This window comes from Alligator sinensis, unplaced genomic scaffold (genome assembly GCF_000455745.1).
Source record: "Alligator sinensis unplaced genomic scaffold, ASM45574v1 scaffold340_1, whole genome shotgun sequence".
Taxonomy (NCBI): Eukaryota; Metazoa; Chordata; order Crocodylia; family Alligatoridae; genus Alligator; species Alligator sinensis.
In genome coordinates this window covers 3,007,331-3,021,810 of record NW_005842004.1, presented here as the reverse complement: position 1 = coordinate 3,021,810, position 14,480 = coordinate 3,007,331, and the positions used below count along the sequence as shown (strand labels likewise).

Sequence of the window (14,480 nt, the reverse complement as noted above, 5' to 3'; positions counted from 1 at the left end):
GGGCTCATGCTTGCACAAACCTGGATTTTGGGCAATCGCATAAGTTTTTACTATCTTGAGGCTATAAACTGAAAGACTGATGCACTTGCACCAATGGATGCACCTGTATGTAAAGAGAGACTGTACTAATCTGTCAAATAGTCATACATCTCCCTAGCTGTGGCCTCTTGTCTGGAAAGGCTGCTGGCCGACTTCCACACCCCCTGGAAATAAGAGCTGTCTCATTTGTGCATGGCTGTTCTTGAAGGCAAGGACTCATGCCGGGGTCTAGATCTGCTCTTTAAAAGCTCTGGCTCATTGCATTATGAGGCGTATGGAGAGCTTTAGTTAAAGGTGAATTTCCAGTTAATCAGAGCTTAGCAAGTCTGGCAGGGGGGAAGGGAGGGAGGGGAACGGTAGGCATTTGCTAACTGGCTTTTTATTTGGCTGACAATTGCACCAGTGCCATTTTCATATGCTAGACTGCAAGCAGCCCATTCTGGAACATACACACCTCTTTATATCCTTGCTGTCCAACAGGAATCATAGAATCAGAGAAAATTAAGGTTGGAAGGGAACTCAGCAGGTCATCTAGTCCAACCCCCTGCTCAAAGCAGGGCCATCCTCAACTATATCATTCCAGCCAAGACTTTGTCTAGCTGGGTCTTAATATCTGATGAGGAAAAATGCCAACAGAACCACACTCTGGCTGCTGACCAGGGTCCGAGTAGCTGGCTCAGTGCCACTTCTGTCCTGAGAGGCCCCCCGGAACCCAGGTAAGCCTGCTGGGGCCCACACAACCCAGCCTCCTCTCCCAACCCAGGCCACTTCGCTGCGTGCTGGATCATGCATGCAGCGTCATGCCAAGCAACAAATAGCAGCAACACAAATATGTGCTGCTACTTGTCCTGCAGGAAATGCGTGCCCCTGCACATGTGTGCTTGTTATGATGCACCCTCTGGGTTTATTTTGTGTATCACATGTAGGTGTTTCTATATCTAATAGTGCTAATATTGGGTAATACCCTTAAAAAGATCTCAGAACACCCTAGTTGAGAACCATGGGCATAGGGAATTGTATGTGCACGTACAAACATATATACAAATTGTATTAAAAGAAAATTCTGGCAGCAAAGCTGTACTGCTACCTAGTGCATCTACAGCTGGTGGATAGAGAAACAACCTTCAGGGAAGGTTAGCTTCGAACTAAGCAGTGGTAACTCTGATGAATAAGCAGTTATGGACCAAGCAGTTGCAGCACCATCAGGATGTGGTGGGGACAGCAGATGGGCAATGTCATTTCTCTCTCCTGAAAAGCCACATATATCCTTTGACAGTGCTGTGACGTGGCGAGTACAGGTCACCATTATAAGCCTGCCCAGTCCTCAGCTATGGATCTACAAGTCCTCAATGGTGAAGCAGGCAGAAGAAGGTGCTAGAATCTCAATGGCTGCAAAGGTGAACAAAAGCTGCAGCAGAATGAGATCTCCAATTGTCTTGGCCTCCTTGCCATTGGATCAAGGTCCCATTCTGTCAAGAACCATGTGGAAGTGTTGGCTACAAATGACCAAGTTAGGATCCTTAAAATTCTAATTTATTAGACAGGTTGAAATATTGCAATGAAATCAAATCATAAACCTTGGGGTCAATCCCCTTAAACACACACACATACACACACACACAATAGCTAGCTACAAATATTTGTGAAGTACTGGTGTCAGGTATACCTAACTCAAAAGCATTGTAGTCTGCCGTTGATGGCTGGTTGAGGCTTCTTCCAACGTAGTGTTATCTTCCAGAAGGGGGTTGCTGCCTGGTCCTTCTGGCTGGACAGATCGGGTGGTGGTCAAGTTGAAGATCAAGAGAGTGCCCCTGAGGCTCACTCTTTGCTGCCTTTTATCTGTCCTTGGCAGACTTTGGTGACTCCCCAGTTTTCGGCCAGCCCTTGTGGAACGTCCCCCTTGGTGGCTACTGGATAGCAGCTGTCAACCCCAGGGGTCACATCTGTGGGTGCATTGTTACAGGGTATAACTTACTTTTAAAAATAGAGTGTATTCAGTTGCAAGGTAAAGAGTGTAAAATACAAGAGTACAAAGTATAAAATACAAGAGGTGGAAATGCCATGGCGCACAAATAGATAAAAATACCAAAATACAATAAGGGGAAATACAAAATGCACAAAAAATGTAAAATGCCATATTATACCTATAAGAGCACCTATGTAATCTCATAAAACACAATTCCTCATACCAAAAATACCCAAATAATTCTATATCTTATAGTGAGAAAGGGAAAGAAGAAAGGACAAAGGAAGAAAAGGTAGAAGAGAAGAGACATATCCAAAGAGGGGAAAGCGATGCAGTCAAGAGGCCTTTGCTATCTATGTCAGAGGGGACTATATGATAGAAGGGGAGGCTTCTTGTTACACTGTGGGGCAGGCAGAAAAAGGGGCTTCCTACTACAGAAGCTGGTGTGCAGTAGCTTCTCTGCAATAAAAGAAATCAGGCCCAGGCATCTGCCATGGAAATGGATTTTCCAGCACATTGTTTCTGTATCTGTATTTTTGCAACCAGCTAGTGATGGCAGCAGCAGGGTTGTGATGTCTAGAAACTCCTAATTATGAACTGGCTGGCATGAAAGTGGCAGTTAGATGACGTTATCTAGCATTTGGATGAGGTAATCAACTGTAACTGACTGAACAGCCCTCTTTAGGATCCACTTTGCTTACACCACGTGGGGAGGGAGCTAAAAATGGTGCCGTAAACATAGTGACTACCTTTTTTCTGACTGTATAATTGCGTCCAGTGGGATTACCTTTACTGCAGTCAAAATCAGTGAAGAGACACATTCAATTTTGGGACCTGGAAAATTAGGACCTTTGTGGACAATTCTAATAGTGAATGCCTAGAGTGCTGTACTACAATTGCAGCTGTAGAACTCATGTGACACAATATTGACATTACTGCACTGAGCGAAACCCAGCGAGCAGGAGATGGGCAGCTCAAAGAACAAGGAGGCAGCTATGCCCTTTTCTGGAAGGGCAATCAGGAAGGAGAACAATGGCTTTATGGAGCTGATTTTGCCATCAAGAATGAGCTCATAAACCAACTCAGTGAGTGCCCTGGCCTATCGGAATTAATGAATGTCTCATGACTCTCCATGTTAAGCTATCAGGGAGCCAATACACCACTGTCATCAGCATGTATGCCTTGACTCTTGATGCCATCGACAATACCAAGGAGGAATTATATGTCAGCCTTGACCAAGTCCTTCCTGGCATCCTAGAAAGAGACAGACTCATTCTTTGAGATTTCAATGCCAGAGTTGGAAGGGACTTGAACTTCTGGAATGAAAGCATTGGTAAGGAAGGAGTGGGAAAGATCTATTCCGACAGGATCCTCCTCTAGACCAAATGCAAAGCACGTGGACTCACCATCACCAACACCCTAGTCCACTAGAAAAACAGGCACAAAACATCACCACAATACCCGCAAACCAAGCACTGGCACTTGATTGACTATGTCATTGTTTATGCTCAGGATAACAAAGATATCCATATCACCCAAGCTATGTTAGGAGCTGATGATTGTTGGACCAGTCACTGACTCATCCACTCGGTTATGTTATTTCAACTGGCTCCTAAATGATAGCTGCAGCAAAAGCAATGCTGATGGAAGATCAATGTTGAAGAACTCAAGGCCCCAATCAAGTGAGACTTCTTCCATCAGTGCCTCAACAAAAAAATGGAGAATTGCAATGAACAACAATGGGAAAATGTTGGCAGCGCTTGGAGTGCCCATAAATCCGCTGTCATCAGCATTTGCAAAGAGACTCTTGGATTCTTTAACAGGAAACATCACAATTGGTTTGATGAAAAAGACCAGGAGATCCAAGAGTTGATCAGCCACAAGCTCAAGGCCTTTTGTGCTTGGCAGAATGACATAAACTCCAAGCAAAAGAAATTATGTCACCAACAAGCCAAGGCAAAGGTCCAAAGGAGGACTTGAGATATGAAGAACAAAAGGTGGAAAGACAAAGCAAAGGAGATGCAACATCTCACTGAAATCCATGATATACATGGTTTCTTCAGTGCTTACCAAAGCCACTCAGGGACCAACCTTTTGAGACCTACCTGAAGATGGAGGAGATCTGATCATGGAAAGGGGAGTCATCAACCCCCATTGTAAGGAACATTTTGAAGACCTTCTCAATTGCGACTCTGTTGTTGACAAGAGTGTTCCCAATTTCATCCTGTACACCAAGTCAGAGACAATCTTGGAATCCCTCCTTGATGAGCTAAGGAAAGCCATCAAGCAGATGAAGAATGACAAAGCACCTGAAGGTACTGGAATCCTTACCAAAATCTTCAAGCAGCCTGGTGAGGAGCTCACATTACAGCTCCATGCCCTCATCTTAAGAATCTAGAATGATGAGGAAATTTCAGACAATGCCATGATCATGGCAATCTTCAAGAAAGGATGCAAGTCTGAGAGTGGAAATTACAGAAGGATCTCCTTGCTGTTCACCACAGGAAAGATCACTGCAAGAACTGTCCTGAACTATCTCCTTCCACTTGCTGAATACTTCCTCCCAGAATCTCACCGTGGGTTTAGGGCATCAAGAGGCACAACTGACATGATCTTTGCTGCTTGGCATCTTCAGGAAAAATGTCAGAAACAACATAAATCAGTCTACATGGCTTCCTTTGACCTCATGAAAGCCTTAGACTGTCAACTGAGAAGTGCTGTAGAGGATCCTTCTGAAGTATGGATGCCCACCAAAATTCATCACCATTCTTCACTTGCTCCATAATGGTATGCTAGTGGTGGTTCTCAATAACAGGTTTATCACAGATACCTTTGAGGTTAAGATGGGAGTTAAGCAAGGTTGCATCTCCAAGACTCGTCTCAGTATTCATTACTGTGATGCTACATCTGACCACTAACTAGCTCCAGTCAGAGTGGAGCTAAACCACTGAATAGATGGTAATATGTTTAATCTCAGCCAACTCTGAGCCAAAACCAAGACCACCCTGACCTCAATCATTGGGCTCCAGTATGCTGATGATGCTGTAGTGTGTGCTTTCTCAGAAGCAGACCTTCAGGTAATTGTCGACACCTTTACTAAGGCATACAAGAAAATGAGACTGATGCTTAACATTCAGAAGACCAAGGTCCTCCATCAACAAGCTCTTAATAAGCAGTCCCCAGCTTTGGTAATTCAGATTCATGGTGAGACTCTGGAGAATGTTGAATATTCTGCATGCCTCAGAAGCCATCTCTCACAGAAGGCTGGTGACGAAGAAATCCAATATCGCCTCAAATGTCCAAGTGCGGCCTTTGGATATCTGAGGAAATGGGTGTTCAAAGATTTCAACATTAGATCCAAAACCAAGCTCACGGTTTATCAAGCAGTCATGATCCCCAGCTTATTGTACAGCACTGAAATGTGGACAACACACAGAAGAAGTACCATAAACACTGCCTGCAGATGATCCTTAAAATACATTGAGAAGACAGATGTACCAAAGTTAGTGTCCTCTTGCAAGAAAACACCAGAAGCATGAAGGCAATGATTATCCAACATCAACTTTGCTGGGCTGCCCACATCATCTGGATGTCCAACTTCAGATTCCCAAAGCAAGTTTTATTTTCCCAGCTCAGTCAAGGCATGTGCTCAACAGGACAGCAGAGAAAGCGTTTCAAGGATGTCCTCAAGGCCAACTTAAAAATACGCAACATTGACATCAACTCATGGGAGGTTGTCACCAAGGACTACCCCAAATGGAGGAAGAGTCTGCTGCAAGGATCTTAGTACTTTGAAACATTATGATAACAACAGGAGATGGAAAAGCAGGAACAGCAGAAACAGTGTGTCATGGACCAAATAAACAACCTGTAGTCATTCACCTCACATGGAAACATGTGCCTCAGCTGCAACAGAGTCTTTCAATTTTGGCTAGGCCTCATCAGCCATCTTCAGACATAAGACAATCATGGAGGACAATCACCCTCAACCTCAAGGGATTGCCAATGATGATGAAAAGAAAAAGGAGGCTGCAAAGTCAAGCAGTCAAAGGTTAGGAAATGTCAGAATCAAAGTTGCTGTGTGTGACAGCTGAAAATTGTCTGTGTGATAAAGGTGCTTGCTGAAGGCTCTATGAAGATTAGACCAAGTGTTTTTCTGTATCTGTTTAAATATTAAGTTATATATTGTTGCTAAGAGCCTATTTAAAGTTTAAGATGTAGTAAGGCCTTGCATAAAGTAAGGCCTAGTAAATTTAGCAAAGCCTTGAAGTAGTAATACCCTGTGTCATAGTTAAAATTAACCTTATTAAAAGAATGCAAGGCTTATACTGCTATTGGTCAGTCTAAGGACAGTTGAAGTAAAAAGAATCTGAGTGGCTGTAAGTTATCAGCGCAGTTCAGAAGTTATAAATTGGCTGAAACATCTGGAAATCATTCAGAAGGAAGATACAGCTCTGTGAAGGGATTAATTAGCTGTTGACCTGGGTCAGCGGGCCCGTGGATCTTGAGGAGCCCAAGGACTGAATATCAGGATTCTTCCCAGTACCTTTCGGACAGCGCTGATTGGGGATGCCTGACTTCACTGAGCTTTGTGGAAAGAGAAACTTGTCATACATCAGGCATCGGAGGGGACTGCTGAAAAGTTACTGACGTGAATTTTTCTTGTCTGTCATTGTTTGTCTTGTTGCTACGCGTAGTTGTGCTTTTGTTAAGTCAATAAACCTTTCTTACCTTTCTACCTCCGACCATACTCTCAATCCCGAACCTTCCGCAGGCGGCTGGGACAGCTGTGTCTTAAGTCAGTACTGGGGACTGTCCAACTGTGCACTAGATGTAGACATAATAGTGTGTGATCATGCAATTAACAATAATGTCATAATCCATATGCAGAAGGGAGTTGGGTTAAAGCTGCACAGGCCAACTTAATTACATCATTTAATAGAGTTTCATATTATTTCATATATACTTCACGCATGAGACAATAACTTAGTTTACTTCTCTATGGATATGTCTACACTGTAGTCACATAGAGAATGACTGCAGCTTATGCAGTCCTCCTCAGCTAGCTTTCTGTTAGGTAGCTTTTCTGTTGGGTACCAATAACAGTTGGTTCCTGCCTGGGATCCTAGGAAGTACTAATACAGCTTGCCAGCACTGAGATATTGGCTGCCATGACTACACAGTTAACTCAAGTATATTATGTTGTGACCGGGTGCCTGAAGCACCCTGCCATAAAAAGAATCAGGAAGGGCTAAAGGAGGGAAACTTACCTCCTGGAGTTGGAGGAGCCATGGCAAACCCCAACGCGATCCGGACAAGTGGAGAAGCCGGCTGGGGCCACAGCAGATCAAAGGCTGCTGTGGCAGACCCAGCCACTGGAATCCAAGCGTGGAGGGAAAGGACCAGTGTGGGAAAAGAACAAAGAGAAAGAAAGAACTACTACACCAGTGAGCAAAGAAGGAACAGCTGGGTCAGGCAGGCAGCCAATAGGGAACTGCCACAGGGGACACAGCTGAAGAGAGGGAGATTTAAGGGATGCCGAGGGAGCATCCTGAGAAAGGCAGAAGAAGAAAGAAAGCAGAGGAGAGAGGGAGAGAAGAGGAGAGATCAAGCAGGTGAAGGCAAATGAGTAGAAGACCAAAGGGTAAGCTCTGACCCTGCTACTTACCAGATGAGGTCCAGGTGAGAATGGGAACCAACAAAGAAGCTTGAGCAACTGGTGAGTCTGATTCCGGGGCGTGAAGGGAACCGCTTCCGGGGACCTAAAAGAAGAGGAAGGTGAAGGTGACCTTACTCTCCCAAAAGAGGAAGAAGAAAAGAGAGAGAGGACCCCAGTCACAAGAGGGTGATGAGGGGAGAACTAGAGAAAGAGGTAGCTGTCTTGGGATCCATGCAGGGAAGAACGGGGCAAGCAGCCACTTAGGCAAGGACCTTAGTCAAGATCCTTCAAGTAACGATAGTAACAAACCTTAGAGCCAATCAACAGTGCCAGGAATATCAGATGTGGTGAGAACAGGGTATGGAGATGGTGGAGCCCTGTGAAGAGCTGCAGACATTCTGAGTCCATAACCATTCTCAGTTGCCTCTCAGTAGTGTCTAGGCATATCTTCCATAACATCGAAGGCATGGCAGGTGATCTATTACAATGAGATACTGCTGTTCCAGCCGGGAGGTGACATGACTCTGGGTGGCATGGGAAGCCCCCTTACATACTTGAATAGCTATATGCTACATGAAGAGCTGCCAGCATTTCTCATAGGGCTTGGTTAATCATCGTATGATTAAAGCATCAAAAAAACAAAATAAGCTTTTTCCTTTGAATGACTAAGCCAAGATTCACCAAGATAGCCTTTCACTGGCAAGTAAGATCATGACTATTTCCTAATGAAAACAAGTGAGGCAAAAGAGCATTCTCAAACCTCTACAGTCATAGATCTTAACTGCGAAAAGACTGAGAAAATGGGAAAAGGAAGTTGTGACCATCTCAAAGAAGAGAAAAGAAATGAAAACAACGGGATGCAACTCAAAAGGACAATAGGATATTTTGATGGGGTGAGTTTTATAATTGGCACCATAGTTGGTGCAGGAATCTTTGTGTCTGCTACAGGAGTGCTACAGTATTCTTTACTTAACGTGGGTGTTGCGCTATGCATCTGGACTGCCAGTGGAGTAATATCTCTGATGGGTTCCCTCTGTTACGCAGAGCTGGGGACTGCACTACCGTTCTCTGGAGGAGAATACAGTCACATAAAGATAGCACTTGGATCTCCACCTGCTTTCATCTTTATCTGGACAGCGATGTTTACAAAGCCAGCATCAAATGCTGCCCAAGCCTTGTTTTTTTGCAGAATATGCCACTCAACCTTTGGTGCCTGTCCTGGACCAGAGCTGCTAAAAAATGCTTGGCTTTGGCTGTTCTTTGGTGTCTGGGGATTCTGAATGGATGCAACATCAAAATGGCTGTTTTCACACTGTTGAAGATGGTGGCTTTATCTGTAATTGCCATAGATGGCATTATCCTGCTGGTTAGAGGAAGAAAGGAGAATTTGGCAAGGTTTAAGTATGCTTTTAGTTCAGAAGTTCCTGATGCATCATAGATTGCAGAAGCTTTTTTCCAAGGATTATTTGCATACGGTGGTTGGTGGCCCCTCAATTACATGGCAGGTAGCTATTTTAAAAAATATATTTTTAGCAGCCTGTCTCACATTCAGGCAATGTTAACATAACTCGGGTGGGCAAAACATGGCCCACAGGCCAGATCTGACCTAACAACTGAATGTATTTATCCCACCACATGGTGCCGGGCAGGCAGGCGCGACAGTTTCCACTGTGCTAGGTGGGTGGGACTGCTTCCACTCAGTGCTGATGGGGAGGCATCAGCTGTGGACCAGGGTGGACACCCTGATCCTCATCTGAACATGCTGGACATGTGATGTACACAGTTGATGCCGGTGCCCACCTGAGGCTGCTTCTGCCATGCCGGGTAGGTGGTGACATAAGCTGTGGATGGGGCCAGGAGGTTCTGGGTCATGGCTGGGCATTAGGGCATGCTACAGCTCTGGGCAGGGCGGAAGGAAGGAGGGAGGAGGAAAGAGAGAAAGAGACTTGTCCTTCAAGAGGACACCAAAACTCATTAAGTGGCTCTCTAGCCAAAATAGTTGCCTGCCCCTGATATAACTAGTCTTCCTGTGAAAATAATATTTATAAAGACATTTGTCTTAAAACCCTAGCTATTTACAAGGATCTTATTAGATTCCATTGGTAAAAGTGGGTTGCCTTCATACATGGAACTTGTTTGCTTTAATACTTTAACTATATTTGATGTCTCTGGAACCAAACAGATATTTAAATTTGGATTGAAACGGAAAGCAAAGCTTCTAATTTAAATCTATCATGCATACAGAACTTTCACACCTGAAATGCTGATTATCCCCTCTTTTAAATGTCATTGCAATTATATACAAGAGAGTGTTACTTGTAGTGGGGTGGGGTGGAGGCGATGTGTATATCACATAGGAAAGACTGAGTGCTTCAGCCACACAAAGTGCAGACCATTATCTTACTAAAGGATATTTTTCTATTAGTGCATGGACAAATCATTACATTTAAAATAAAATCTTTAAAAATATATCTATTTGGTAGTAAACCAGAGCTATTGATTTCCCTAGCAACACAGTTCTTAGTAGAGAATAAAGGAAAAGAGTAAAGGAAATAGTATAAACAGTTTTCTGCACCCTTTTTAAAATACTGTTTTTAAGCATTTAAAATCCTCCCATTGCTTAGTAATATATTCAGTTATTTACTTAATATATGGTGCCACATATGTCATTCATTAATAAGAGCAATTATCATGACAAGATTCCATAATAGCTTCAGAGCAAGCAATGTTAATGGGAATTTATCCAGTCTTGAACATTGAAGCTAGTCTAATGATTACCCAAATGTTTTGCAGGATCAAGCTTCATGTTATGAGTTTCTGTTCTTTAACATTCTCTATATGTTTAGTTCTTTCTCATTAGTCAAACATTAAACAAATTAAAAGTAACAAAGATCAGCATAGAAAATGTGAAAAAATAGTTAATGTTTTAAAAGGGGCAGTCTCTGAGCTGGTTATTTCTAGCTTGAAACTGTGGTCCAGGCAAAAGTAATTTTTTTCCCAGTGTCCCAGGGGAATAAAAATGGAGGCACTGGAACGGCCTCCCACAGTGGGACCCAAGGCAGGGGCGACTTGCCCAAGGAAAGGGGGAAAGAGCCCTGAAAGGAAGAAATACTTACCTCCCACAGGGGAGAGTGAGCCATGCTGAGGAGGGCCACTGGCACAGTTTATCAGCTGCTTTTATTGCTGGGAGAGGCAGCAGGGATGCTGAAGAGTAAGAGTGCTCCACAGCCAATATCCCAGGGAGGTTGACAGCCCTGGTAGGGGCAAGACAGAGATCCCTTGAGAGGGGCTTTCCCCATGCTGGTGGGGCCCACCACCTTGATTGGCAGGACAGCCAAGGAAAAGAGGGATGATGTTGAAGGACCAGAGAAGGTCTAAGTTGGTGGACCTGTGAGAGACCCTTTCGTTATCTTTTTATTCCTTCTTCTTCTTCTTTTTTTTCCTCTGACCTACTCTATCTTGGAGGGTGCATGGAGGGCGACCCAGGAAAGACCCTCTGTGGGTCCAGGCCATGGAGAAAATTGAGGCCAGATTGGCCAAGAGCCTCAGAGGAGGGGCGAGTGCGAGGGCAGAGATAATTGTACGCCCTGCAGTCGTCAGGAATAGGCGAGCTGAGGAGCAGGCTGAAGATCCACCATCCAGCGGCCCGGAAGGTTGGTGCTTGGCTGGGGTGTAGGGGAGATGGAGCCCCAAGAACGCCTCCGACAGGTGATACCAAGAATAGCGAGGAACTTCAGGAGGAACCCCCACTATGGGAACACAGGGAATCAAACCATGGCAGGTGACTGTCAGGGCTCCCCTCAGGGTGCAGCGCAACCTGACACATAGATTCCGGGGACACACCCCGCAGACGGGGTCGGTTGAATTCTCAAAGGCCATCAGCGATCATCTATATGAAGCCCAACGGGGGCATCCAAATATATAGATATTGAACAACACTAGAATTTGAAAGCCTATTAGGACTTTCTCAGGATATTATTATTATTATATTATTATTGTTAGGATATGCAGGGGTCAAAAAAAAAACATGGGAAAAAAAATGGAGCAGCACACACTTGGGCAGTGTGCCCTTGCAGCGTGGAGAACTCTAGACTGTGCGGTATATGGCACTGCAAACATGTTTGCAGTGCCACATAACGTACAACCGTGCTTGTCTGGATGAGCCCTGTGTGTGCCATGAACTAATAAGTCACTTTCATCCCACTACTTGTAAGCTACCTTGATCTCTCTCTCTCTTTTTTGTGAATTAGCCATGTACTATATTTACATGCCATACACACCTTTTCCTAAAAAAATTAGCCCCCACTGTCTTAACCTGGGGTGTGTCTGAAGCAGGAAGATGATTTTTCTGCCTGGAATAGAAGAACCCTGCTTTGATTCCTGCTCCACCAGGCAGAAGCAGTGGCATTTCTATTCAGGCACCTGAGGGAGTCAGTTGGCTTAATGGCTCATTGCTCTTCATGCCACAGTTGTTACCAATTTTCTCTCCTTTTTATGGCTGTGATGTTCCACTAATCAAGCTAAACTTTCTTTGGGTAATTTTTACTGCCTGCTAGCTGCTTCTGGTCCCTCTTCTCCTATTTTAGAGCTCTGGAGACTCCTTAGCTCTTTTCAATATCATGGATCTACCCATGGAAACAAATCTGCAGCAGCAGCTAGGGTTTCAGCTTTTGGTAGGCAGGAAAAGGAAGGTAAGTCCATTGAAGATTAGGTTCTGCCTCCTTTATGCAGCCATCACTAGAAAAAAGCATTTTCCCTTCATTCTGCTTTCCCAAAAACAAGGTTTATGTCTAATTAGGGGGCATGTGGTATGTGAGAAAATATGCATTTTGTAACTTGCTGCACAGAATATAGTAAGGCAGAGCCTTCTATCCAAGTCCTTTCTAACTGACTGAGATGAGTACAAAATGCCTAGGTTCTAGAAATGCGACAAGCAAGGATTTCTGTGGGTGATATCTCTTACTGGATTCACCATATAGTTGGAAGGAACATAGACAAGCTTTCTGAGGAAGGCTACAGTGGTACCCAAAAGCTTGTTTATGACCCTCCCAACTATACAGTTAGTCCGATAAAAGATATCACTTACAAAATCCTTGCTCCTTGCAGTTTTCCTGGACCATCATTCCAACACTACCATAACACACAGGTCCTAGAAATACTTTTCCTTAAGTCCCTGTCTGTGGGGTTGCTTGTGGGGTTTTCTTCAGAGATGGGACTTGGTGAAATTTTTAATTTAGAGAAGATTAATAAACCAAGATTTAATAAAAAGTAGAGAATTAAGTATTTAACACAAAAGGCATAGTTGTCTCAACATACTCATATTTATACTTGGTGAAGAGTTAGTAAATGTTTTATCCATTTAGTTACCAGGAAAATAATGCATTATTTTAAAGCATGTTATCCCTTCATTCTTTATGGTTCCAGCCTTCCACTGTAGAGAGTTGGAGAGTCAGTGAATGCATCTTCTTTTCCCCCTCCTCTGTTAGATTTTTCAATCCTTTGCTTCAGGAGGCATCATAGCCTGATGGTTCATTCCTTGATACTCCAAAGCTGCTCTATCTTATTATGTCTCTCAAAACTCAGGAAGCCCCTTTTATTTGTCATTCTAAATGTTGTTGCCCATGGAAGAAAATACTTAATTAAAAGGAATACCCTTTAAGATACATTTCTCTTTGAATATTTTTATACATTTTTTTCAAGTAACTACTGATACTACAATAAATTAAAGAGATTAGGAGGGGGAAAATCCTGGATTTTTTTCATTGCATTTATTTGGTTCACTTGACAGTACTTTATGTGTTAGTTTTATTTTCCCCCTGTACAGCCACTCTTGCATGTTATTTGTGTAGGTCTTTCAAACAGCAACAGGGGAAAGATTTTTTTTTAAATAATAGGAAAATGCGCCTGTTAAAGCACATTAAACTTGTTAAAACTTAATCAGGCTCAGATTTAAGAGTAGTAAACAAATATTTTTGTTGCCAGCCTGAGTTTCATTGTTGCTTTGGCCTTTCTAACTGACTCCCTTCAAGTATGAGCCAAGTAGGTATATTCCTCTTTGGTGGCTATCCCCTGCTTCCACAGTTTGTGTGCCTCTTTTTTCACCCCTAGGCTTTCCTGGCTTTCCCTGTTCAGCCAAGAGGGTTTCTTGGCCCTTTTACCCACCTTGATGGGCAGTGGGATAGTCCACTTCTGTGCAATAAGGATCTTTCCTTTGAGAAATGACCACCCTTCCTGTACTCCCATCTCACCAATGATCTTGTTCCTCAGTACCTCACTTACTAAACTCCTGAGCTCATTGAAATTGGACTTTCTGAAATCTAGCACTTCTGCCATACTAGATTTCTTTCCCACTGTTCACCGGATAGTGAATTCCAACAACTGGTGGTTACTATCCCTTAGGTTACCCTCTATCTGCAGATCTCCCACCAGATCATTCCCTGTAGCAAATACCAAGTCCAGTAAGGCATCTCCCCTACTGAGACTGTATACCTCCTGCGTTAGGTGAACGTCCTGTATGCAGGTTAAGAATCTACTTGAATGGCTACTCAGATCTAGCTGATTGTACCTCCCAGCAGATAACAGGGTAGTTTAGATCACCCATGATGACCATTTCCCTTGAGTGTACTGCCTCTGAGAATTGCCTTGAGAATTCTAGGTCTATCTCTTCCTTCTGGTGTGGCAGTTTATAACAGACCCCCACTACTAAGTCTCTTTCCACCCCGACCCCCTTGTATTCTGACCCACAGTACCTCAGTTTGTCCCTCTTCTGATCCCATCTTGATTATAGAAGACATGTATTGCTCCGTAACATGGACA

The 14,480-nt window shown here is 43.7% G+C and overlaps 1 long non-coding RNA gene and 1 pseudogene across 1 annotated transcript; one reads left to right on the top strand and one right to left on the bottom strand.

Annotated features, from left to right (window-relative positions):
• Positions 1 to 1,741: 1,741 nt before the first annotated feature.
• On the bottom strand, positions 1,742 to 7,743 carry LOC102381798. Its single transcript, XR_323606.3, has 3 exons — positions 7,674 to 7,743; positions 6,737 to 6,832; positions 1,742 to 1,982 (listed from the first exon to the last, which is right to left on the bottom strand). It is a non-coding gene; the product is annotated as an uncharacterized LOC102381798 (long non-coding RNA).
• An 817-nt stretch (positions 7,744 to 8,560) lies between these two features.
• On the top strand, positions 8,561 to 9,231 carry LOC112549953 (annotated as a pseudogene).
• Positions 9,232 to 14,480: the final 5,249 nt, after the last annotated feature.